A 24,684-nucleotide genomic window follows, 5' to 3' on the forward strand; every position below is an offset into this window, starting at 1 on the left:
ACATCTGGGTGAGCCACAAAAGCTGCAAAGCACTGTAAAACACAACTAAACACAAAAGATTGGAGAAGGACATAGCATCACTCTATGGCAACTAATCTTCCCCAATAAAGACACACGGTAAAGCACATGTTTCTACACAGCTTTGCAGGAGACAACTTTGACAAACAAACACCACAAGTAAAACAAGACATTTTGCACTATCTTCAGAAACACATAAACTCACCAGAAGATTGCTGGGAACAAATAAAGGTTGACATCTCATTGCCAAGAGCCTGGACTCCTTCACTGTGTAAAAAAATTAAAAGAGGACAAATGTCAATTTTTATTTAGTTTTCCATTGCTATACATGCTAACTTTTCATTCTCCATTTGCTCAGCTGGGTTAAATTGGGCGAAACAGCATAAGAGGATGTAATATGTGGTATAAATGAAAAATTGCTTAAAGTCCACAGGACAAAGTTCCATAACACTGACCACTTCACAGTGGAGCAGGGTGCCTTCCATCATGGATCAGAGGCAGAAATAACAGATAAGCGATGGGTGGATCTCAGCAATGTAACATCATATAGAAGAAGAATTGCAAAGGCTTCAAAACTGTATTTATAATAAGCCAGACTTTACATAGTGTTAGGTTTTGTCTTGGTCACCAGAAGTTCTCATAACTTTATGCACTGTCACAACTTGGTTTACTCCCCAGAATGGCAAACGAAATCCCATTATCCAATAGGCTGTCTAACTTTGAAGGGGTTGAAATGTCACAATTACAACAGACCCTTAGCTGGGCAGCGGTGTATGGAGGGTGTGTTAGCAGAGAGGACCTTTTACTGGTTCTCTGCTTTTACTCACGTCACAGCACAGTGTTTTCATAAACACTGCTCAAGCATGCCCTCCCTTTAGTGGGAATTAAGATCCTCTCAATAATAATCCACCCAAAAAATCTCATAAATGAAAAACAGGACAACATTTACAGTGTGTCAGTCAGAAAAAAGAGAGAAGGGGAAAGAACAAAAATAAGGGGAAAAAGTACGATTATGATAAAAATAGCAGATGTTAAGAGTCACTTCTCGAAAGGTGTGTCATTCAGGGAGTTTGGGACAAACTTTTGGCTGCAGTCGATCTCTAAATTTAGCATATTTACTAAAATAAAAAGTGAGTTCAGCTGCTGGCACTGGAACTTTCTCCTCCCCTTTCATGACCTCAGTGGTGCAGCCGGCGTCACTCATGACGAAACACTAACCATATAAAACAACAAAAAGAGACCTCCTCAAATACTCAGTACACAAGGAAACAGCCACAATTTAATGTTTCCTGTAAATGATCGTATTATGGCAATCCAGGTCCAAAACAACTGAAAAATCTAGTTTTCCACTTTCTTAATTTAGAATGGAGTTTGGACATAAATGATCATTTACATAATAAGTTTACAAAGAATAGTGTCCACTTTGATAGTTACTAACTGGCACTGACAAGAAGCTAAAGTCTTTTTTTTATTTCTAAGCATGCATGCTTTATTGTGTGCACATAAAGTGAAGAAAATCTGTGTAACACCACTGAGTGTATTTACTGTATCCATACATACTGCAGATGAGCCTGTGTGTGGCAGGCTGGGGAGGATGCCTCCGGGCCAAGCTGGAGAGTAAGTGAAGCAGAAGTCCCACCTAAGCTCAAAAGCATGCAAGTATCAGGCCTGTAACTAAAACACACGCATAAACATGGCCGATGTTAGGGATTACACCCTACAATACTGCCGCAGGAAATCACAGACAGCACAGGTGTAACCGTCACCACGCATGCATTCTTCCCTGTCTCTATTCTGCCTGTGGAGGTTTGACTGACAGCTCGTCATCTTCTCTTGCTGGCTGTGTGAAACTTGTGTAAACATCTGTGGCGGTTCGTGTTTTTATATGTGTGTGTGCATGAGTGGGATCCACAGGTATGGAAAACACACACACACACACACACACACACACACACACACACACACACAAACACACACAAACACACACACACACACCCACACACACACACACACACACACACACACACACACACACACACACACACACACACTAAGGGATTACAATGGCCAAATGTCATGTCAAGGAAGCCTTGCAGCACAATACCATACATTCTTCTAAAGATTGCAAAATCTTTCCTTTTAGAATAAATGTCTTTTATTACATTTTTTATCTAATTTTTACTTGAGAGTTAGTTCTGACATAAAATATACATTCTGATCAATATCTTCTTATAGCAAGAGCTGCACAGAATTATGTTTTTCATTTTTAATTTAACACATTGCGTGCATTGATGGAATATGTTTAAAACTTTATATTCAAAAATCATGAAAAATAACATTCAGTGAGAGCTGCAGGGAGGAAAAGAGAAAGAAAGCACATTTCCTCAGTAAACAGCACCCTCTAGAGCAACGCCCTACCTTAAATCCTGCACCTCGCTCTTGTTTTTGTGGATAGTCTGTGCCTGAACTGCAGAGAATTATGCACATTCATCAGCAACAATTACTTTATGTAAAATGCCAACAATTATTTTACTTTCTCCGATTTTTAAAATTACAAAATCCAACACCTTTTTTTCTTTGGAAAACATCAAATAAGCAGGTTATCTTGTTGTCTGGCTTTTTTGTAAGCCACATTACAGAGGTGATGTTGACCCACTCATTTTCCCAATGTGAGTTGATAATGAGGCAGGCTGTTATTAAGATGTTTGCTTTAATCGTGTGCAGGGTTATTAGGTGCGGTTTACAGTACACAAGAGAGATTAAGGTAGGCCACGCATGACGGAAAGACCTGACGAGGCCAACGATAAGCCATCATACCCACAACTGGGAAGCGGACTGAGAAATATGAGCACACAGTAGGACATGAAACCCTGCAAGACAAACCATTTTCCTTTTCTTTCTTTCTTTCTTTCTTTCTTTCTTTCTTTCTTTCTTTCTCCCTCTGTCTCATTTGCTCTCTTTGTTCACCTCCAATCATGTTACACAACCACAAAGGAATGCCTTGTATATCAGAGACAGATTTAGAACAAGCGGAAAAGAAAAGAACAGCAAAGAGAAGATTGCACAGGGATCTATAGAAGTAGTAGGTGGGTTTTTTTGTTCCTTTATTTTTGTATAGAAGAAAAACATGGCAGGGTGCTTGGCAGAATTGTGAAGGCACACTGCAGCGACACACAAGTCCAGACACATACGCACCTAACTACTTCACACATGCTTATATAAACTAAATCAGAATGAGACACACGGTACTGTGCACCAACTGGGGAGCACTACATGTTTCCTCTATATTTTTCCATGCCATTAATAAAAGTAGACATTGCACTGTTTCATTACATTTTGTTGGAATTAAGGGAGTACTTGAAAATCCATCATTTTATGAGCTTTCAAAGTTTCCCACAGAATTCCCACCATTTTTCCATGTATTTGACCCATGCACATTAAAGTAGCACTCTACTAGGTGAGCAGATGCAGTCGTAACAGGGCATTCATAAGCCATTTAAACGTGACATACAGGAACCACCAACTATGTTCATGAGGACTATGGTGCATTAAAAAACAATACATGAACACAACAAAAAAAATTTTTTAACAAAATGTCAAAAGGTTCTAATTTTGTTTTTAATGCGGATCAGAACGTTAAAATACTTCGGTATGAAACAGAAGATGGATTTGGTTTGCATCAATATATCAGCGTCTTTGTTGCTTCCTTTTATCTAGCTGCACGACAAACCACAATAATCCTAGGATTAAAATGACCAATTCACACATCCTCTTGCACTGCGCCGGTAAAAGGTGTGTGTGTTTGTCTATTTGTGTATCAAGTTAGCAGAAGGTCAGAGTGGTGAAGTATTAGAGCACTGTTTGCTCTCTTCCATGTACTCTTGGGGACCAGCCTGTTTGAGAGTTTGAACAGTGACGTGTGAAACCCGTAAAAACAGGACATAGCGCCACTCTGTTTGCTTAAGAACACCCAAAGAATGGCCTGCCATTACAAAACAAATCTCTCAACCTGCATTCCTCCTGTCCATCAAACCCTACCTGTTGAACAAGATATGACACTGAGTGGAAAAAGGTAGTTGCAAGAACATCCACTTCATGGTGGGATGACTTGCAGTTTGTTAAAAGATTGTCAGCTCTCCTGACCTGTTTTCTGACCCACAGAATGAGACATGTATCCACAGGTCTTCCATTCTGTATGCATAAACGTACACAGTCACACACTGTAGTACACAAACAGGAGCACAGTGTCTCCTCTGGACATCATTTATAATCTCCAAATGGAATGAAACTTGATGCAAATCTACTGTGCTATTTATCTAGCTGAAAAATAATGTCAAGTAGAAAAAAATGACAGTAAAGAAAATTGCACATACTTTATTTATTGTTCACATAATTTATTGATAAAAATTGCAAAAACAACTAAGTTCAGCTGCTAGAAATGTGTAGAGCTGGGGATTTTCTCATATATATATATATATATATATATATATATATATATATATATATATATATATATATATATATATATATATATATATATATATATATATATATATATTTTTTTTTTTTTTTTTTTTTTTTTTTTAAAGGATTTTTAGCTTTCCAGAGGACAAAACTAATGATTTAAAAGGTGTCAACTTAAGCTCCAGGAAAGTTTTGATATTTTAAAGACTTCAATTACAAATCACTAAAAGAAGGAAAAACAATCAACTGATTAATTGTTCATGAAAATAATTATTAGTTAAAATTATAACAAGCATTCACGCACGCTGTCATGTCAGCCACGTTTCTGCAATGGGCTTTGATGGCTAATTCTCCTAATAAACTGTGTACTACGAAACTCCAGTTTTGTGTGCCCTTTTTTTCTGTCCAGCTTGTGCTATTTGAAACATTTTAATGATGTTTTCGGCAGAGACACTTGACTTGCTCTTATGTAATATGATTCAAATCGTGAAAATAAACTGATGGATGAGATGGTAAAGTTGGGGTGACACGAGGTGGAAATACACCAACTGGAAGAGAAAAATGGGAGAGAGGCATTACGAGATTCCAGCCCCACTCCCCTCCCCTCCCCTCCATTCCCTGCCATCACCCTGGTATCAGAAGAGCCACTGGGAGAACTGGATGTGATTTGTATGTGTGTTTTTGAAGAGGGGTGCTCATAAACAGCCATGAAAGGGGCCCCTCTATTCAGCCCGCCAGCCAAGATGCGCTTCACTGGGCCAGCCTTTTGTTTTCCCCTGTTCACAAAAACTTAGGCATGGAAAAAAAAAGGCGTTGATTCTCTCGATGTGTGCAAGCCCAAATGATGCCATTAGATTGGTGTCTGCTTTGAGTGAAAAAGGCTTCAGTAGCTTGAAGTGATTTAAAAGATGCAGGAGAGAGCTGCCCGCAAATCCTGTTTGAGAATAACACTGGAGGAGAATGGGGAGGCAAAATGCCAAGCTAGTGATCATTCTATAGTATGCAAAATTGCTCTCAACTCCATGAGTGCCGTGGATGTTAAAACAAAAGGCAAGGACCATTCCTTTATCACGTGATGAGGGTCAATGTGCTATGGTGGTGCGTGGGGTCAGGAAGTTCACCAAACTTCCCACGCTGCCTTACACCATAGGGCCACGGTTAAAGCCTGCAACACTTCACTACTGGCAGGGGAATTTTGTTTCCACATAGGGATGAGGCATCAGAAAAAAAGAAAAATATATAGAACTTCCTCATCACCATGACAAGGCTAACACGTCAATTACACACCCAGGATGAAAGAATGACTGAGAAAAAAACATTCTCACAGAAAAGCAACACTTTTCACTTGAATCCCAGGGAAAACATGTCAGGTATGTTAGTGATGTCACATTGATAAAATAACCAAACAGTGCAGATATGCTGTCAGTTGATGCTATAATGCAAAAAGACCAAAAAGCCTTTTACTTGAGAAGTCTGGCGTCATTAAGTAGAACAGGTGATAATTTGACCATGACACAGTGCCAGCCAATGGCATTGCATGGGACATGTCATCATAATGCTCGCTCATCAACAGTAATCGGTATGAGAACTTAACAGTGCCAACAAAGGGACAGTGCCAAACCAAACCACTTGTTGGGAGTAAGAGGGCTCCTGAGCAGGCTACGTCCGGTTCCACTACACTCCACTCAACCCTCATTTCCAGTCACACAGCAGTATGACATCTCAGCTATCAGGAAGAACATTTCATGTATGCTTTTCGTTTGTAAATTATGTACTAAGTCTGGCACCTGCCTACATCTACTCTCAGACGACCTTATCAAAGCATCATGGCATTTCTCCACTTTCCACTTACAATTTTGTTGGAATAATGATCAGGAATAAATTACATTTAATGGTGGGGATAGTCATTGACATGTAATTACTTGTTAAGTGGCTTGAGCTTTTGAACACCTGTGCACATTTTTCTGTTTAAAAAAATAACAGTGGAAATCCTAATTTTACAATGAACACCAGGTAAGCTAACACTGAGTCGGCTGGAAACATTCAGTGACTCAGATGAACTTAAAACTTATGAGTTTTTCTCCCCACTTGGCATATTTGTCAGCTGTCTGGCTTCTAATGAGACAAAATCTGGATAGTCAAATGCACTAAATACTTCACTTATCAGTGCATGTTAGAAGCACAGTTTGACAAGTTTGAGATAATGTTTGTGGTGTAGACTAAAGTTGCCTCTGCAATTTATAGACAATAACTTTATGTGGATGCACTGTTTTCTTCTGGACGGGCAGTGATATCTATTGGTTTACTGTCAAGGTTTGTATTCCACTCAGGAAAAGACACAAAAGTTACAAGACCTTCATTTTTGGAACCTTGACCATTACACAACTACAACTGTTGCTGTAATGTTAGAGAGAAATGTGCTTCTCACATCCCATGCTCCATTCTACACAGAAGATTATAAAATGAAATTAAAAAAATAACATATTATCAAAATCTATGTTTATTAGATATTTTTTTGGAGTACAACCACAATCAACAAATTACAGTACATCAAACTGCTGTTACCCAGAATATTCCTGGAAAAATGCCAGGACTGTACTAGTACTGGGAATGTTCTTTTAACATTAAAACAAGCAGAGTTTATGTCATGTCAAAAACCATGTCAAAAATATGTTATTCTATCAACAATGTGATAGGACTAAACTGATTGTGATTTCAGACTCAATTACGACATCTTTCGCTTACCTGGAATGTATTCAAATTATAGTTGATGCAAGACAAAACACGTTTTCATATTCTTAACTTGTCTGTGAAAGTGAGTAGCAGATTCCCAGGAATCAAAATACAGTCATCGTAGGCCATGATGTCAATGAAAGCCTTTCCTAGCATGCTTGATATGGGTCCTGTGGGCTTGTACTGATAAAATTGAGGAGCAAGTCTTTAGGAGACCCTAAGCAAACTGCTCGTTCACAACAATACTGCCTCAGTCCTAGCTATCAGGCTATCTCACCACAGACCGCATGTGGGCCAGCCAGACACAGGTAATCAGGGTTGTCAGAATGGGTCCAGCTCCTCTTGCAGAAACTACAAACCACCATCTACTCCCTGTAAAACTATTTCTACTGCACATACAGAATAGAAACTTCTGAAAAAATAAAAAATATTTTATGGTTGTAACTTAAGAGTAAGTAAGACAGTTCAGTTGGCTTAATTTTAATGCTTAGATATACCATGATGTAGATGACTGAGATTCAGACATTAAAAGTAAGTAGAGCTCAACTCTTTTACCTGCCAGAAACCTTTACATTGACTAACTTTGTGCAACATTCGGTAATGTCAAGCAAGCATTTCCCTCTTCACCTCTCTTGAGTGACCCTCCTTTTACAAGCACAGCCAAAGACTCTCTGTCGAACCGGTTGGTGGCAAAATCACTGTTCATTGTGATGCCTGTTGTCATGGATACACCCAGGTGTTGCTCACGAGCTTGAGCTGGAGAAATCAGAAAACCAAGGCACTCGCTAATCCTTCTCCACACCACAGTGTGTCAATAATCAGGAATGCACTGCCTAAACTAAAGCATTGTTCCTCTGCCAAAAAAATCACAAATATAAGCACTGATACTGCCTCTGGGCACTGCTGTCTCTGGGACGGAAAAAGGAATGAACTGAAGAGAAACAACAAAAGTCAAGGATGGAGGACGGATGCTTTGATATCTCTCCAGACAGCTTAATACTGTCTAAAGCATAAAGCTTTCTACTGCAGAGCATGGGGAGGGGATGTATTACTGTGATACTGTTGGGGATTGACTAAGCAGTGGCTTTTTTATACAGTAGGACAAAGTCGAAGCTCCTGAGAAGACCAGCTGCTGTCAACAGTTGGATTTCTTTGAACTATCACTAAGTCCTCAGACAGCAGGAAATATCCTCTTGATGTCTTTGAACTCAGCCCATTAGAGTCTAATTCAGAATCGAAAATCTAATAGAAAAATAATCTCAAAAGGACTTATACACATGCACGTTACAATAGTGTCTAATCTTTGTGGACAAAAGCTCCCAAACCAAAACAGCAGTTCCCCACTGTTCATCTGACTGAGTATTATTTTATTATTTCACCCATGAGTATGATAGGTGGCAAGTTACCATTTTCAAGATGACTAGGGGCTGTCTGAAAATCTTTTGTCACCTGTGTCATTATCTTTATATATCTTACTGTTCGAAGGTTAAATGGTTGCTGACATGTCTTTAACATGAATCAGTGAATATCAGTAGTCTTGACATAAGGCAACAGCAGCTCAACTGTCTTGGACCACAACTTGAAGTTTAGGATGAGACATGAGTAGCTGTGAGCCAGTCCTATGTAAGACAAGACAATAGCTCGCCTGTTGTCTCTCCTCCTCCTCTCTCTCTTCTTCCTGTGTGTGTGTTTGCGTGTGTGTGTTTTCACATATTGTGGTATGGCACAACAGAGGAGCACAGACTCAGGCAAACGGATGCGGCCAGAGTGGTAAGACCATTGTGGAATGCCCCAGTACTGAAAAGGTCTGTCTGAGAACTTTATTGTGTGAGTCGACTAGCCGCAGCCAGTTCTGTTTCCCTGAGATGCAAGGCCTCACAGCAAGCCACAACAATGAGCATCTCTGTCAAGCAGGACTATTATCTTTACATATTACTGTAAATGACAGGAGAGTGTAGTGCTGTGAATATCCTGTTTAATGAGCTCCAGGTATGTGCTTGTCATTAAACATCTGCAGATCTGAGCTTATGTATCTTCATGGACGAAAAGGTTTGGACACACCTTCTCATTCAATGGTTTTTATTTAATTATTTTGTACATTGTAGATTAATTCTGAAGACATCAAAACTATAAAAGAATACACATGGAATTATGTGGTAAACAAAAAAGTGTTACTCTTCAGTATTAATCTACAATGTAGAAAATATTACAAATAAATAAAAAGCATTGAATGTGAAGGTGTGTCCAAACTTTTGACTGGTAGTGTTGCTGCTACTCCAGGAAATACCCTATTAATAGAAGCTTCAGAGAAAATTAAGTCCACACGATCTGTTTAGTTATCTTAAACCCAATTGTTTCTAAAAACACCTTAGGATACGGAACAAAACTTTTCGGGTATGAATGCATAGTGAAAACTTAATCTTGGGCAAATTCACAGCTGAATATATAGGAAGAACAACTTTCCCAATTCCTTACATTTTTTGACAGTGTCTACAATAACTATTTATCTTATGGCACAGTCACTCTATTTTTCTTTGGTCCGAGCCATCATTTTTTTGACAACCTATTTTCATTTTGTTTGTTTGGGTTCTTACTAACAATGACAACCAAAACTGGGCTCAAGTTAAATGGATGCACAAATTAATTTTGGACAGAAATTTGGTAACCTCCCTGATACTTTAAAGACTCTTACCTAGGACTCTTATCCATGTGATCTTGAATCCAGATTAAACAACAAAAATGGTCTTCAGTGTAATTTTTTCAGTGTAATTTTTGGGAATTGTTTTCTGTAGTATGTACAACAAATTCATCTGTACATATTGCAGATTGTAAATATGACAGAAGTGCACTTTTGGAATCTTTTTCGTCTTCACAAATAAAACCATCCATTTATCTATTATTTATGGATAAGAGGGGAGAGCCTATCCCAGCTAATTTAGGATGAAGGCAGGGGACACCATAGACAGGGCTACATACAGAGACAAACAAACACACTCATATTCACACCTACAGACAATTTAGAGTTACCAGTCAACCTCAACTTGTTTTTGAGACTATGGGAGGAAGCCAAAGTACCAGGAGGAAACCCACACATGCACAGGGAGAACATGTAAACTCCACACAGAAAGATCCCAGGCCCAGGCCGGGACGCGAACCGAGGATATTCTAGCTGCAAGGCAACAGTGTCAACCACCAAGCCACTGTGCAGCCCCAAATAAAACCAACAAGTAAGTATTTCAGAGAGTGTTTGAATTGTCTTTATTTCTGTATAACTGCACCCCAAAGAGCTAAACACATTCATCACCTTGTAAAGTGAACAATTCAGACAGGAGGCACTTAGTGCCAAACTGCAGCTCAACCTGAACTTGACCCCTTCTGTCACCTGATTTAAGCGCCTGCATTTCAGACGGAGCTGGTGGGTTGAGGATTGTCTGACCCCAACTTGTGTAGCTCGGCCCTCCTCACTTGACAAGTGCTTACTCACCTGATGTCATGTGTCTAATTGCTCGCACTACGTGGGATGTGAAGTCTGATATAAGGTACATTGTTGAGTATGCACACGGGCTTTTGAGTGTGTATGTTTGTCTGTGTGTGCATGCGTGTGCGTGTGTGTGTGTGTGTGTGTGTGTGTGTGTGTGTGTAGGTGTATGTCATCGGGAGCCAAGCTAACACTTGCCTGAAACAACACACACACACACACACACACACACATAGGCACTCATATCTTCACCCGCCACAACCTATCATTACCAGCGTCACGTAGCCACCTCCGCAGCAGGCCTCACAAGCCCTGACAACCACCGGCACACACACCTGGAGGGCCAAACCCTTAGTTCCCAGCCCTGTGCTTCGTAAACACAGCCTTTTAATGCACACACATATATAAACAGACACACACACCTATTCATATCCTGCAGCCTCAGCTTCTTACCTTGCGCCGCCCATTCTCTGTAAAATATGTCTCTCTCTTCTATCTCCCAAACCGCAAATGCTTTAGTACTATTTAATTTATCTCTTTTGTTATCATTTCCACACTAGCTGAGTGAAACAGCCCATAACCTGCAGAGCCAGGTTGGCAGTCACTTCTAGGCTGCTCCTGTGACTACAAAAACAACAGTCTACAGTATGTATTCGAGAGCAAATATAGTACAGAAAAGTGGAATTGCTTAATATTGCAACTCAGCAACAAAGAAAGTAACATTGTAATGCAGTTCCAGGTAGCAAATTGTGTTTCTGGGAGACTGACATTTAACTGTGATGTCTTCCTCATATATGTTGCTTCATTCATGTTTGCTTGAGCCAGGGCTACTTGAGAAGTGTACATGGTTGAAAGAACACATAAAAGCACTAAGCAAATGTGGTTTACAATGCACACTTGAGCCTAGCTCACCTGCCACATATGTGCAGCTTTCAGAAAAGGTGTCACTGTGACAAATCAGACATAAGGAAAACTTCTGAAGATTCCAGGCTGCTGGTTAAAGTGTGCTCAGTGCAAACACATCCATCAGTCAGGGTTAATCAAAGGAACAATAGGAGATCTCTGGAACGTGCTACCCCAGCAGAAGCTTTTGAAAAAGACAAGTGTTTGTCCTCCTTCAACATGTTACAAGAACTGACTTGGGCCTCTGCTTGCTCTGCATCATGACCTGCTCAGAGATGGCTTGGTGTGTAGCAGGTTGCTCAAATAGGTGTGTGAAACCTGTGAAACTCACAAGCTTCCAAGGCAAATGTGCAAATGGAGAATCCAGAAAAACATGTCACACCTTAGTAGTTTTAAATCTCACAAGCCAAAAGCAGATTACCTAGAACAACAAAACATTCTTTTGCAATGACCTTAAAATTGACTTGACAGACTTTTCTTGAACAGACTGCATATATATATATATATATATATATATATATATATATATATATATATATATATATATATATATATATATATATATATATATATATATATATATATATATATAATAGAGAGGGGCTGAAAGACGAAATCTGAAGAGCACATTGGCAGTAACTGTGCACCTCTTAACTGGAAAATGTAATTTTGCTTTTCTGAAGAAACTTGAGTTTTCTCTTTTAATGGATACCTCCACAATTCCTCTAACCCGTCTCAAAGAGGAACCTATTTTCCACATCAAAGTGGGACTACAGAGCTTAAGGAGCGGACAAAATCAAACAAATACGTTTTAGCCTTAAGCCTTTTGTGACTCTAAGGGGAGCTGTGTAAAGCCTGATATAATTGTCTCAAGTGATGTCACACAAAGCTGTCAGTTAGGCCTGAATACTACAGGTAAAATGTACATACAGTATATTTGCACCTGACTATTTCCCTCTTTTAAATGAGAACACATCACTTAAACTCAATCTCTTCTGTGCGCATTCTTCTCCAATACAGAGAGTGAAAAGTCTTCTATAATATACAGACAATAAATGATTAATCACCACTTTGACTAGCTGATACAAAGACAGCATATATGCAGCAATAGCTTAAAAACCTGATCTGTAGCAATGCATTTCTGAATTATGTCACTGCCTTGAGCTACATGCGTGTATAGCATATGTGTGTGTCTGTAGTGTATGTTATGAATGACTTCATCAAACCCCAGAGGGATCTGGGCTACATCAGCAGTTTGGCAGTATTGCCACAGAGCCCCAACATTGTCTCCCTGCTTCATTTACATAGAACAATATACAGGTCCAAAGCCCACTCTGAAAGACACTCACACCAACAATTCATGGTATGCTAAACTCAATCTTAGTCACAGTTTGCCTATGTATGAATATACATTGCCAAAAGTATTTGCTCACCCATCCAAATAATCAACTGCCAGCTGTATTATAAGAAAGTGGAAGTGTGTGGGAACGACAGCAACTCAGCCACCAAGTGGTAGGCCACGTAAACTGACGGAGAGGGGTCAGCAGATGCTAAGGCGCATAGTGCCAAGAGGTCACCAACTTTCTGCAGAGTCAATCGCTACACCCCTTGAAACTTCATGTGGCCTTCAGATTAGCTCAAGAACAGTGTGCAGAGAGCTTCATGGAATGGGTTTCCATGGCCGAGCAGCTGCATCCAAACCATACATCACCAAGTGCAATGCAAAGCGTCGGATGCAGTGGTGTAAAGCACATCGCCACTGTACTCTAGAGCAGTGGAGATGCGTTCTCTGGAGTGACGAATGGTGCTTCTCCATCTGGTAATCTGATGGATGAGTCTGGGTTTGGCGGTTGCCAGGAGAACCATACTTGTCGGACTGCATTGTGCCAAGTGTAAAGTTTGGTGGAGGGGGGATTATGGTGTGGGGTTGTTTTTCAGTAGCTGGGCTTGGCCCCTTAGTTCCAGTGAAAGGAACTCTGAATGCTTCAGCATACCAAGACATTTTGGACAATTCCATGCTCCCAACTTTGTGGGAACAGTTTGGAGCTGGCCCCTTCCTCTTCCAACATGACTGTGCACCAGTGCACAAAGCAAGGTCCATAAAGACATGGATGACAGAGTCTGGTGTGGATGAACTTGACTGGCCTGCACAGAGTCCTGACCTCAACCCGATAGAACACCTTTGGGATGAATTAGAGCGGAGACTGAGAGCCAGGCCTTCTGGTCCAACATCAGTGTGTGACCTCACAAATGCGCTTCTGGAAGAATGGTCAAAAATTCCCATAAACACACTCCTAAACCTTGTGGACAGCCTTCCCAGAAGAGTTGAAGCCGTTATAGCTGCAAAGGGTGGACCGACATCATATTTAACCCTATGGATTAGGAATGGGATGTCACTTACATTCATATGCGAGTCAAGGCAGGTGAGCGAATACTTCTGGCAATATAGTGTATGTGTGCGCAAGTGTGTTTGTAAGTGGGCTTAAGACAGGGCAAGGTGAGAGATGATACAATGGTTTTCCTCAAAATTAGCAAACCTTTGCTATTTTATTTCTTTGTTTCCTGGGAAGATTGTTGTAAATATATTACCCCGATGCACAGTATGTGATTGCTGTGAGAACTATGCAGAGCTGCCTCCCGTCAGAGAGTTGGGAAAAGATCCAACGTCGGGGAATACGTGTGTGTGTTGTGTGTACATGCAGAGGTCTCAGGCATGATCAAACAAAGCACACCCAGGTACAGTATACCATCTGTACTCCCTCTTGCCCCCAAAAAATGTTCTCTCCCCCGCCTTCTTCATCTCCAAGTAGAGTCTTTGCGCTATATGGAGTATCAGAATGAAAGAGGCCTTGTCTAAGAGCCTAATCCTTGGGCGATTAGTCAACGCGTCTTGATTAAAAGCAAGCAATGCCGCCACGCCCCCATCCCTCAACTCCCCCCCCCTCTCTCAATGGAAATGGCAGCCCACAGGTGTCTCTACAATGCATGTCTCATTAAAAAAAAATGGGTAGTAGGAGGTTGGCCAGGGCTGATTTTCACATGAGACAGAGGACAGGAACGAGGTAGAAGCAAGGCTCGAACAGTCTCACAAATGATTTGACAGGAGCAGGAGGAATGAGAACACAGAAGCCCTGATAGAATATGCATTTCTTAGCGTTTTTAAATTTTGCATGTATAGCCAATTCCATGCATTGGGTATATTGTCTTTTTCTGTCTTGAAAACGTAACAGCACCAGAAGTCACAAAGAGAAGGAGTGAGACAAAGTAAGAAGTGGTACATAACTGTATATTTCTGACAGATTATCCCTTCATCAGTCGGTGTTTTCTGTAAACAGACATTCTGATTTGGAAGGATTGAGAGAAGAGACAGGTATTTTACTCTAATCAACTTCATACACCCTCACTTTCCATCAACATAAATACCTCATCTCAGGGGTATTCCCATGTCTGAGCATGTCACCACTGACTAAAATATTGAGACTGATTAAACTGAAAAAGTTTCAATGCAACATAACTACCAGGGATCACAGAAAAAGTTTGTTTGTGCTGAAATCCAAGTTTATGACACCTTATTGATAGATAAGACAAAGATTACTTCACTGCATTCTTTAATATCAAAAGTCGCAAGTGTTTATTATTTAAAAATGGTGTCACAAGATGTTTGAGGGATAATGGAATTTTTTGGGATAAAAATGTATGAGAATCAGAACACCCTTTCTCTCTGAAAGAAAATAAATACATTTTTAGAGTGATGCTTTTCCCTCTAACTTAATATTGATCAGTTTATGTGATTAAAGTTAAACTATACATAATTATCAGCAGGTTAGTTTCATTATTGTTATTGTGAATTTAAGCCATTTTTCTTAATCTTCTCCTACTTAACCTGTGGCAGCAGGAAATGACCTTTGGGCCCAGGGACAGACTACTGTACTTCCCCAATCACATCCATCGTGTGTCTAACCTTAAATGACAGCTTAAAATGGGAGGGGTGTATCTTTGGAGTCCGGACACAGAGAGGAATCACTTACCACTTTCCCCAGGAGACCCTAGTGGAGTTACACAGAGGGGGGATTCAAATAACAATGGTAAGAGGGAGGAGCTGAATGTTTCCTGAGATCACATGTTATTAGGAAGACTGCATCACTTGCCAATCAGCCAGCTGGGCAGCCGGGCCGGCTGTATGTGGAGGTCCACAGGGTGAGAACACACATGGTTTTAGTTTGGCTCCATGTAGGACTCAGAGGAACGAAGGGGTCTGGTAGCAGGAACCCTCCAATTCTCAGTTCCTGCTTCTGCTAGAAATGTGATCTGTGTGCCTGCCGTCCTCATCAACACAGAGCACAGTGTTCAGCCGGCAGCCAAAGGGATGGCATGTCCATGCACAGGGCAGCCCCTCACAGTGAAACAGCCTGTCAGCACCCTGAAATCCAGGCTGGTGTTTCCCTAATGAGATTGGGGGGGGTACAGCAAAAGACAATCCCACTCAATCATGCTGTCACTCTCCCTGTGCTGCAGTGGCAGGTTAGGTGACAATTCTTCCTTTCTCCAGGGGAAGCATTTCTTCAAACAGAGACACTGCTAATTAAATAACATCAGGCTAAACAGAATGGGTAAGACGAGAGGAGTGTTTTGTTCTTGTTTTTATTATTTTGTTGTATATAGTGCATAGATGTGTACAGCTAATGTGAAAGGCAGGATATACATGGGTGAGGCATGGAGATAGGCCTTAATTATAGGCTTGTGCAACGGTCTTAATTGCCTTTACTATTTGAAAGCCAGATTAATGACACTAAATGAAAGAACTCCAACTGACCTCACTGTCCCTCCTTGGCAGCGGAAGATGACTCACCTTAGAAAACCACAGGTTACATTTGAACAAGTAAACATGCCGCACTAATAAAACCACTGGAAAGGGCCCATATGCATGCACCATTGACCCCAGTTTGAAGTAATTATATAAAAAATAATAATAAAAAGGACAGAAATAAACAGTTTGTGAGAAATTAACTTTTGGGCAATGACAAAAGACATGTGGGGCACTGTGTGTGCTGTTGTGCGTCTTTGTGTGCCATGTGTGTTGCCAAGACCTGAGCTCCATTGTTTATGCTCTGCTGTGTCTGGGTCAGCAGGGCCCTTGACTGAATTCTTGCCACAGCATGCAGAAAGTTTTAACAGTGTTGTTGCAGGAGGAGGAAGAATGATTACATTAGAAAAATATGCCACACCATATGTCCCAAGCCACAAGCCTTTAACCTTGCTTCTGCATCTCACAATCTGAGACAGCTTTGGGTTATCCACTCAACTGAAACTATTCTCAGAAAAAGAATAGGATTAAGTGACTTCCACTGCTCATGCACCAAGGCCCAGTTGGGAAAATGGGCCTCAAAGTATCACAAAAGAGAACTTCCAAACAAGCTGAATTACCTTTACTTGTAACATTCCTTTTCTTGAAGATGGTGCCAGACTGTGCAATTAGCTGGTGAAGGGTGTTTGGTGTGGATAGGGTCAAAACATGGCCCGTTGTCTTTACAATATTACTTAACAACAGAGTGAGGCACTGTGGGAAAGGCACTGGCAGAGAAGAGTAAATGCAAATCTGGCTTTTGCAGTGAAGTTCATCACTGCTACTTCATACACATAAATGAAGCACAACTCGACTCAGAGATTTCTGCACAAATATAAAAGAATCTAACATTGTTCATTCTGTGTGAACCTTCCCACAAAAGTCCCCCCACCTGGTTAGGAGCCAGTCGATTACCTCGATCAGAACCTCACCCTCTTTCTTCCAACATCTCCATTTCACTCTCTCTGTGCTCTCCTTGTGTCTTGTAACAAGACGGAGCATGCTCACTGTAAACCTCTTGGGGGGTGAAAGGGATTGGGAGATTAAATTTATTTTGAATTCCTTCCCCTTAATGTGGCAATTACCCCCCAGCATCCACCCTCCCCCCCAAGCAGCACAGCACGTAGTCTGTTCCAGAGCACATCTCATTTATGTTTTGTACACAGAGAGCATTTCTTTCACCTCCAGCTGAATCTTAAAATTCACAGCAGAAATGGCCTGTCACTTATTTGACTTAAGGCGGATTAGATGTGCCTGTATTGCTGAAAAGTGTTCGTGAGAAGGATAAGAAAAAAATCGGTGCTGGTTGTAACTGTATAAATGTTATGCATAGATCTGTATACTAGTCCATCCATCCATTATCTGTACACCGCTTAATCATCAGTAGGTTCGAGGATGCTGGAGTCTATCCTAGCTGACTTAGGGTGAAGGCAGGGGACACCCAGGACAGGTCACCAGTCAATCACAGGGCTATCTGTATAGTAGTGATTTTGGTAAACAAACTTTTAAATGGTTGAGAAAATACACATGAAAATGTAATTCTAAATGAAATGCAATAAACCTTTTGTTTTGCTACTCATTTACAGTTATCTTTATTTCTTAACCTTAAGAGTAGTAGTTTATAGTTGATTGAAAATTCAAGGCTCCACTAGTCAAACCAGGCTTGTGAAATATGTTTTTCTGAATGAAACAAAAGTAGATGGCTTTAAGCTTTGATACCATAATTCTATGGATATTAAACCACACCATTCTGCAGCGTCATAATCTCAGTCATTTGTGTCTAATCTTAGTAAGCAGATCAGAAACAGTATGCCGTTCAAGATGATGCTGTGCTATTTTTTCCTGCATCCAAGACTAAAGTCAGGTATGCTAAGGTTAATGCAATGTTACAGTTACAAATGTGTCTGATTGTGACGTCCAAAATCCCTGATCTAAGCCACTTGAGTAAGAAAACGAGCTGGGGATGTGAGATTTCGAGACTCGGTTTTAGTTCCACTATTCAAAGGTCTGTTTCTAACCTCTCAAAGGCGACAAAGACTATCCTTTGGCAAATGAATCCCACCAAAAAGCTCAATTTCCTTCTTTTCTTTGGGTGGAGGGCCAGTAACAACCCCTCTTTTTACAGAATTTTCACACATTCCATGCATCCAAAATGGTCTTGTTTTCTATCAGCTAAGCCTCTTAATTGACCGTTCTATGCACGGAGGGATTAGCTGATAAGAGGGGGTAAAAAAAGAAAGGGAAGGCAAAACAAAAAGAGGAAGTAAACGGTCAGTTGGGGGTGGCATGACACCAAAGGATTACCCCTGTCATCTGTTCGGTGATAAAAATACATCTTCAGATGTGCGTGGAGGTGGAGGACAGACTTTGTGAGGGATCCAAGAAAAACATGCACTATCAGGCACTTTGGAGGCACCCTCTCTCCTGGAGAGAACTGAGGAAGTCCCCTGTAGTGAGGATTCAGTATTTCCTCTACCAGTAGCTACAGTTAAGACACTCCGAGGACCAAAAACTCTTTCCATAGTCCTGTCTTCGACGTTCTCCCACAATGCTTGGCCCACATCTCTCCTCTTCTCTATTCCTTTGTGTTACTTTGCAGTCGCCCAAATCCTATTTGTGTGTTAAATATTTTGCCATCACATTATGCTGTAATGCTCTAATCTGTTCTTTCCATTATTTGCCAAGTTGCCGGTACGGCCTTCGATTTTCAGTACAAACAAGGAAAATTGGTTTTCTAAAAAGTTGCACGCTGTTGTGAGATCTCAAAACTCTTTAGAGTAAAGCTGGAGAATGACTAACTCCAATAGGGACTTATGCAGTCTATAACCTGAGAGCACACACACAAAGTCACAGAGTGCCAGCCGCGCCACTGACATAGGTGGAGTCCGATTATCAAGCCAACACAGGCCTTTATAATCGTGCTAGAGTCATAGGTGTGGTGCCTTGCGTTCTATATTTAATTACAGATTTTTTACAATGATAGCATATTAAGTGAAATGTAATACAAGAGTGTTAGAAACTATTGCTTTGACCTAGATATAGCAGCCCATACAGCCCTACCTTTTGATTTCACTATATAAAGTTTCAAAAAAAAAAAAAAAAAAAAAAGCTGATATGCTTCTTCCTCAGGGGTTCACGGGTAATGTCACTCACAGAAAAGCAGTCGCACAATAAAGTTTTTTTCCCTTCTGTCTCTGCCTCTCATTCCCAGGCTTATCAGTCCACTTTGTTTCACTCTCTCCTCTCATTTTATCTCTTCCCTCTCTATAAAAGCTGCACATTTCTTGTATCTCGCATTTGACAAACAAAGGAGCTGTGAAGTGGCATGCCTTGTCATATTATTTAATAAGGTTAAAACAAGTAGAAATAGCCAACTCTCTCTGCAGGGGATTTCCACCTGGAGATGACAGAGTGGTGGGAGGGGCTGGGTGAGGGCAACAGTGAAGGAGGAGGGGGGATGAAAGTCGAGCTCCATCTCTTTTTGACAGATTGGTACAGACACAGGAAATTTTGTATGCTGTTTATTTGACCACGCTTTCCGTATGCACATATCATATTAAGAACCACAAATGCCGGGAGAGGAGTCAGAAGAAAAGGGCTCTTTCCTTCCCCTCAACATTACCCAAACTGTTCAGGCTGATTTATGCAGCACAAAGATCGCACTGAGGAGAAAGAAATACACATTTTCATGTGTCGCTAACTAACTCTGTCCTTCTCTCTTTCTACTCCTGCTGGTGATCTGCAGTGACACATTGAAACAGCTGTATACACAGACACACATAAGCACGTGGGCATGTGCACACACACAAACACACATTTTATGTATCCACAGCGATCATCTAGTTGCGGCTATAATCTTCAATCTGACACCTGGCGATCGGCAAACAATTATAAACCCATCAAGCAAGCAAATCCTAGTGATGTTGAAGCTATGAGAGAAAGTTGGCAGATTTCATGCTGGAAACAGGAAACAGTGTCTGAAATGCAAAGTTGTTACATAAATTATCAGAATAAAAAAAGAAAAGATGCACGAGTTGTATGTTGCTCTTGGTCAGAGTAAATGTAGCGCACTTTTTAAAGCATTTTTGCAACAAAATCCTCAGAATTAACATGATATATTTGTCAGCAGAATTAAACATCACAAAACATCACAGTGTTCTAGTCAAGGAATCCATGACTCCACGTGCCCTCACATTTGCACAGCATCTGTCTTGATTAGAGCATACCAAGAAGCTCTGTCATTCCTCTCAACAAGACATAAAAAAGTTAATAAAACTGCAATGTGCTGTGAATTAGACAGCTTTGTTTTCTAACTATGACAACATATGAGACTTTGCACATTGATAATTCGGCCCACAGGACATTGGATATGCACTGAAAAAAAATTCTGGGGCAAGTCCAAGATGATTAGTGAAGAAAAGTGAAGCCCACCCATGTTTGCTCATATGAAAAACTCTGGCTGTCCAATCACATATCATATCATCTGACTATTTATGGGGCTACCTGTAAAGACCAGAGGCAAAGTCTCGGCCACATGTTTTACTGCTCTGTTTGAATAATCAGGTACAAGTAAAACAAACAGCCACAGAAGGGATGTTTAGTAAGTAGCTCAGGATCCAACTCAGGGTAATAAGTGTTCATTAGTTTTAACAGCCTGGCTCCCGGACCAAATGAAATGAAGACCAGGAGACCACATCCAGCTAATGTAAATAAACCAAAAATCTCCTCTACTGTCTGTCTTGAAAAATCTCTCTCACTTTCTTAAACAGCTTGCACAAGAGTAATGCAGGAACTGGAAGGTTAAGCTGCCCTGACCGAAAAGTACAGTTTGTGTTCTGGTGTAATTATGAAGGAAAATATTTTCAAGCACCATGTGCATCTTAAAAGGGAGGGGGACGATGTGACAATAGTTGGGCATTTGACAAAATGAATCAATAGACTATGCGAGAGAAATGTAAGACTTCAGACACTGAAAGCACAACTACATCTGGATCTTTTTTTTCTCCTCTTGTTTTGCTGAGATTGCAAGGGGTTAAAACAAAAATTGTGTGGGACTTGAGTCAAAGATTGTTTAATCTTAAATAAAACTTTTAAAAAAATATATATCGCCACAGACTGGTTGCCTGTATTGGTCCATTAAGCAGATGCTGGTACCACATCTTGATTCCACCTGAGCTCAGAGAGAGGTTGTGAGGCAGGCCCAGTGGTCCAGATGGCCCCCCAACACAGGCCTGAACATAAACATGGCTTTGGTCTGGTTGAGGAAAGAGAGAGGCCCCGTTTATTTATGGACATGTCTGTGTCTGGGACACAATTATAGAAAGATAGATAGAGGAGATGAAGGACAAAGGAAAAGGGTAGAGAAGCAGTGTGTCCAAACTTGTGGATTCTTTCAGTATGGTCAGACAGTGCAATCTGACCCACCTACACAGAAGCTGGATATTAGTGTGTGTCTGTGTGCAAAATTAGCAGTGCATATTCACACATACCATTCTGCCTTATCTACAGATGCAGTCCAATGTACAAACTATAAAGTAAAATATCTTTTTAAACCAGAGGGAAAAAGCAACAGCTTGCTCATTTGAAGAGCTAATTGAACTCTCCATGACGTCAAATGTGCTACAAGCAAGCCAATGCAGCCAGAAGTATTGGCTGCCAGGCGGCAAAAGTGGAGTGAGGGTGTGAGGCCGGGGAATTCAAAGAATTTTCCCGTGTGCTTACCGGTAGAAACCAAGCCCACTGTAGGTTTATGAAAGTATGGCTGAGTGAGGCGCTTTTCATCTTTGCTGCGCTCTCCTCCACTATATCGGTTCAATCTAGATTTTTACAATAGAGCTTTACAGCTTAATAGCCTGGCTGCAGAAACCCAGACATCGGAAGGTGTTTTTATGGCTCTTGTAGCTCCTTTATGACCTGGCCAAATGTCACTGCTTTACTGTAAGGGCTAGGTAGTTCTACAGAAAAATGAGCTAGACAGTTATGTAGGTTTCATAATCACAGTAGGATGCTTGATGAAGATCATTAGTCCTGGCAACTAGAAAGGCAGAGTTTGCATTCAAAGACTGCAACTTACGCTACACTACAACACATTGCCTCACAAATCCTGCTTGCATGAGTTTTATGTTTCCAAACAATTATCTAAAACTGAAATGAAGTTACACACCCAACTGTAAAAAAGATCTTTGTGAGAAAAGGCAAATCAGTGTCATTTAATTCCAACTGCCAATATTTTGCAAAGATGTTAGAGTAGGTATGATGTTGAATGAAGAAGGATGATGTATATGTATAGGTGCTATGAAAGCTGTCTGCACAGTTTAGTTGGTTGCATTAGTAGTTATTACTCATTACTGTTACCTTGACAGACACCCACCGTTCTTCTGCCTCAGTGTGCAATAAAACTAAGGTTAGGCGATTAGCACTGTGGCCTGTCACAGCATGCACTCACTCACTCACTCCTGCACTCAGTCACTCGCTCCCTCTGAAATATAAACATTACACAATCACACCAAACATATGAGCAGCTTCAGCTAATTAAGACCACGCTGCTTTTTAATGCCTGTTTATATCTGACCCTTAAATGAGTGCTGCCCCTGGAGCTCCCTCCAAAACAGCTCCGTCAAGAAGTGGAGGACAGCGGAGGAGAGGAGGTGATAGGAAAAGTAGGTTGGAAATTACAGTGGGAAGGGGACTGGTAAATTATTTTGCCCTTCAGTGCCTTGAACCAGAGGTTTTACCAGTAAAAACATGGAAAGAGAAAAGTTCATGCTTAAATTTTAAACAACAGTTGATATAAAAAAAGAAGTTTGACTCTTGGCAAATGTTCATATTACTTCTATAAACCTTGTTTTCAGATAATTTCAAAAATCTACACAAAAGCAAACAAGTAAGAAAGATATTTTTGGTATAAAGATCAAGCAGACTGTGCTGTTCCACTTTCTTTGATGTTCATGATTCAAACATTGAGCGAACATGAGTGAGTGAAAGGGAACTTTAATACCTCTCAATCAGTACCATGTGGGGCTTTATTGGTCTGCTGCTGCCATTTTTGCTGCCTTGGCGGGCATGAAGGACACGGAGACCCAGGGGGCACAGGGACTGGCCATCCCTCACACACATCGTTAAAGTCGATAAGCTGGCAGCTGGCAGGAGGAAAGCTTGCCATCTGTAACCACCAGGTCCCTGACCACCTCACTCATATTTTCCAAAATGTTTTCGCAATCTGCTCTTTGCCTCTCCTCCCCTGTTCAACCAGACTCGGCCCCTTCAGAGTTCAGGCCAGTTGGTCTGCTCGCATGGCGCCACAGTACTGGGAGGGCTGGAAAAGTCCAATTTCACCTGAGTGACCTCTGCCTTGTCTTCATGGCCACCAGGCTCTCTGTCAAGCCTCGGAGTAACAGTAAACATTAAGACCATCTACCTTGACGGCAGTACTTCCCATACCTCCATAACTTTACTAGACACAAGGAGCACATCACACACAATTAATAGAGTATAGAGTACAGTTGTAATTTTATTTGGAGGTATATTACCTGTTTTCATATGTACACATTATGGGACACGGAGTTTGGATTTCAAGTTGTTGCTTGTATGGACTAGGGGATTAACTGAGAAGGTGTGTAGACGTGTGCATGTGAGTATTTGTGTGTGACAGAGCTCGGGAGAGACAGATGTCTGGAAGAGACTAGGCTGGCAGAGTGTACAGCGAGGGCGTGCTGGCTTTGTAAACGAATGAATGAACACACAAAAAAATGTGCACCCACCTCACAAAAACTCCACTCCTTACACCACTCTGAAAACCAAGCTCACAGCAGCCATACACCACTGCTAACATGCTCCTGGAGCGTTTAGGTTGGCATCTGTGTGTGCATGCACATGTGTCTAACTACATTCCAAGTTGAGCACCAGATTCTACAGCTGTTCACATCCTAACACATGTGCACAATAAGCTGCTGCTAACTGAGAGCTGCAGAGGGGCAACACTGAGTTTTTCACTGCATTTGGGTTTCTACTGTTTTCTAATTGGAGTATTGCCTGTTACCCATGGAGGCCATGTGTTACAGAGTATGTGATCCTGTAAAAACATGAAAAAGTCTGCTAAGAAAGACCAGAAATTGAGCTGCTGCTGCTGCTGCTAACAAAATCCTGTTAACATAAACTAGGGAGCAAAGAAACAGAACAATAAATAATAGTTACATAGACATGCTCAATATGCAATGCTTTATGCACAGCTGTAAAATGTGGTTAG

General features: G+C 40.9%; 1 long non-coding RNA gene across 1 annotated transcript in view; it reads right to left on the minus strand.

Annotated features, from left to right (window-relative positions):
• The window catches only part of LOC111579440 (uncharacterized), a 53,445-nt gene that overhangs the window by 18,465 nt on the left and 10,296 nt on the right, over nt 1-24,684 (minus strand). The window contains exon 2 of the long non-coding RNA XR_002747073.3: nt 224-285. This is a non-coding gene — a long non-coding RNA (uncharacterized LOC111579440). The remainder of the gene's footprint in view (nt 1-223; nt 286-24,684) is intronic.

Source organism: Amphiprion ocellaris, chromosome 19 (assembly GCF_022539595.1).
Source record: "Amphiprion ocellaris isolate individual 3 ecotype Okinawa chromosome 19, ASM2253959v1, whole genome shotgun sequence".
Lineage (NCBI taxonomy): Eukaryota > Metazoa > Chordata > Actinopteri > Pomacentridae > Amphiprion > Amphiprion ocellaris.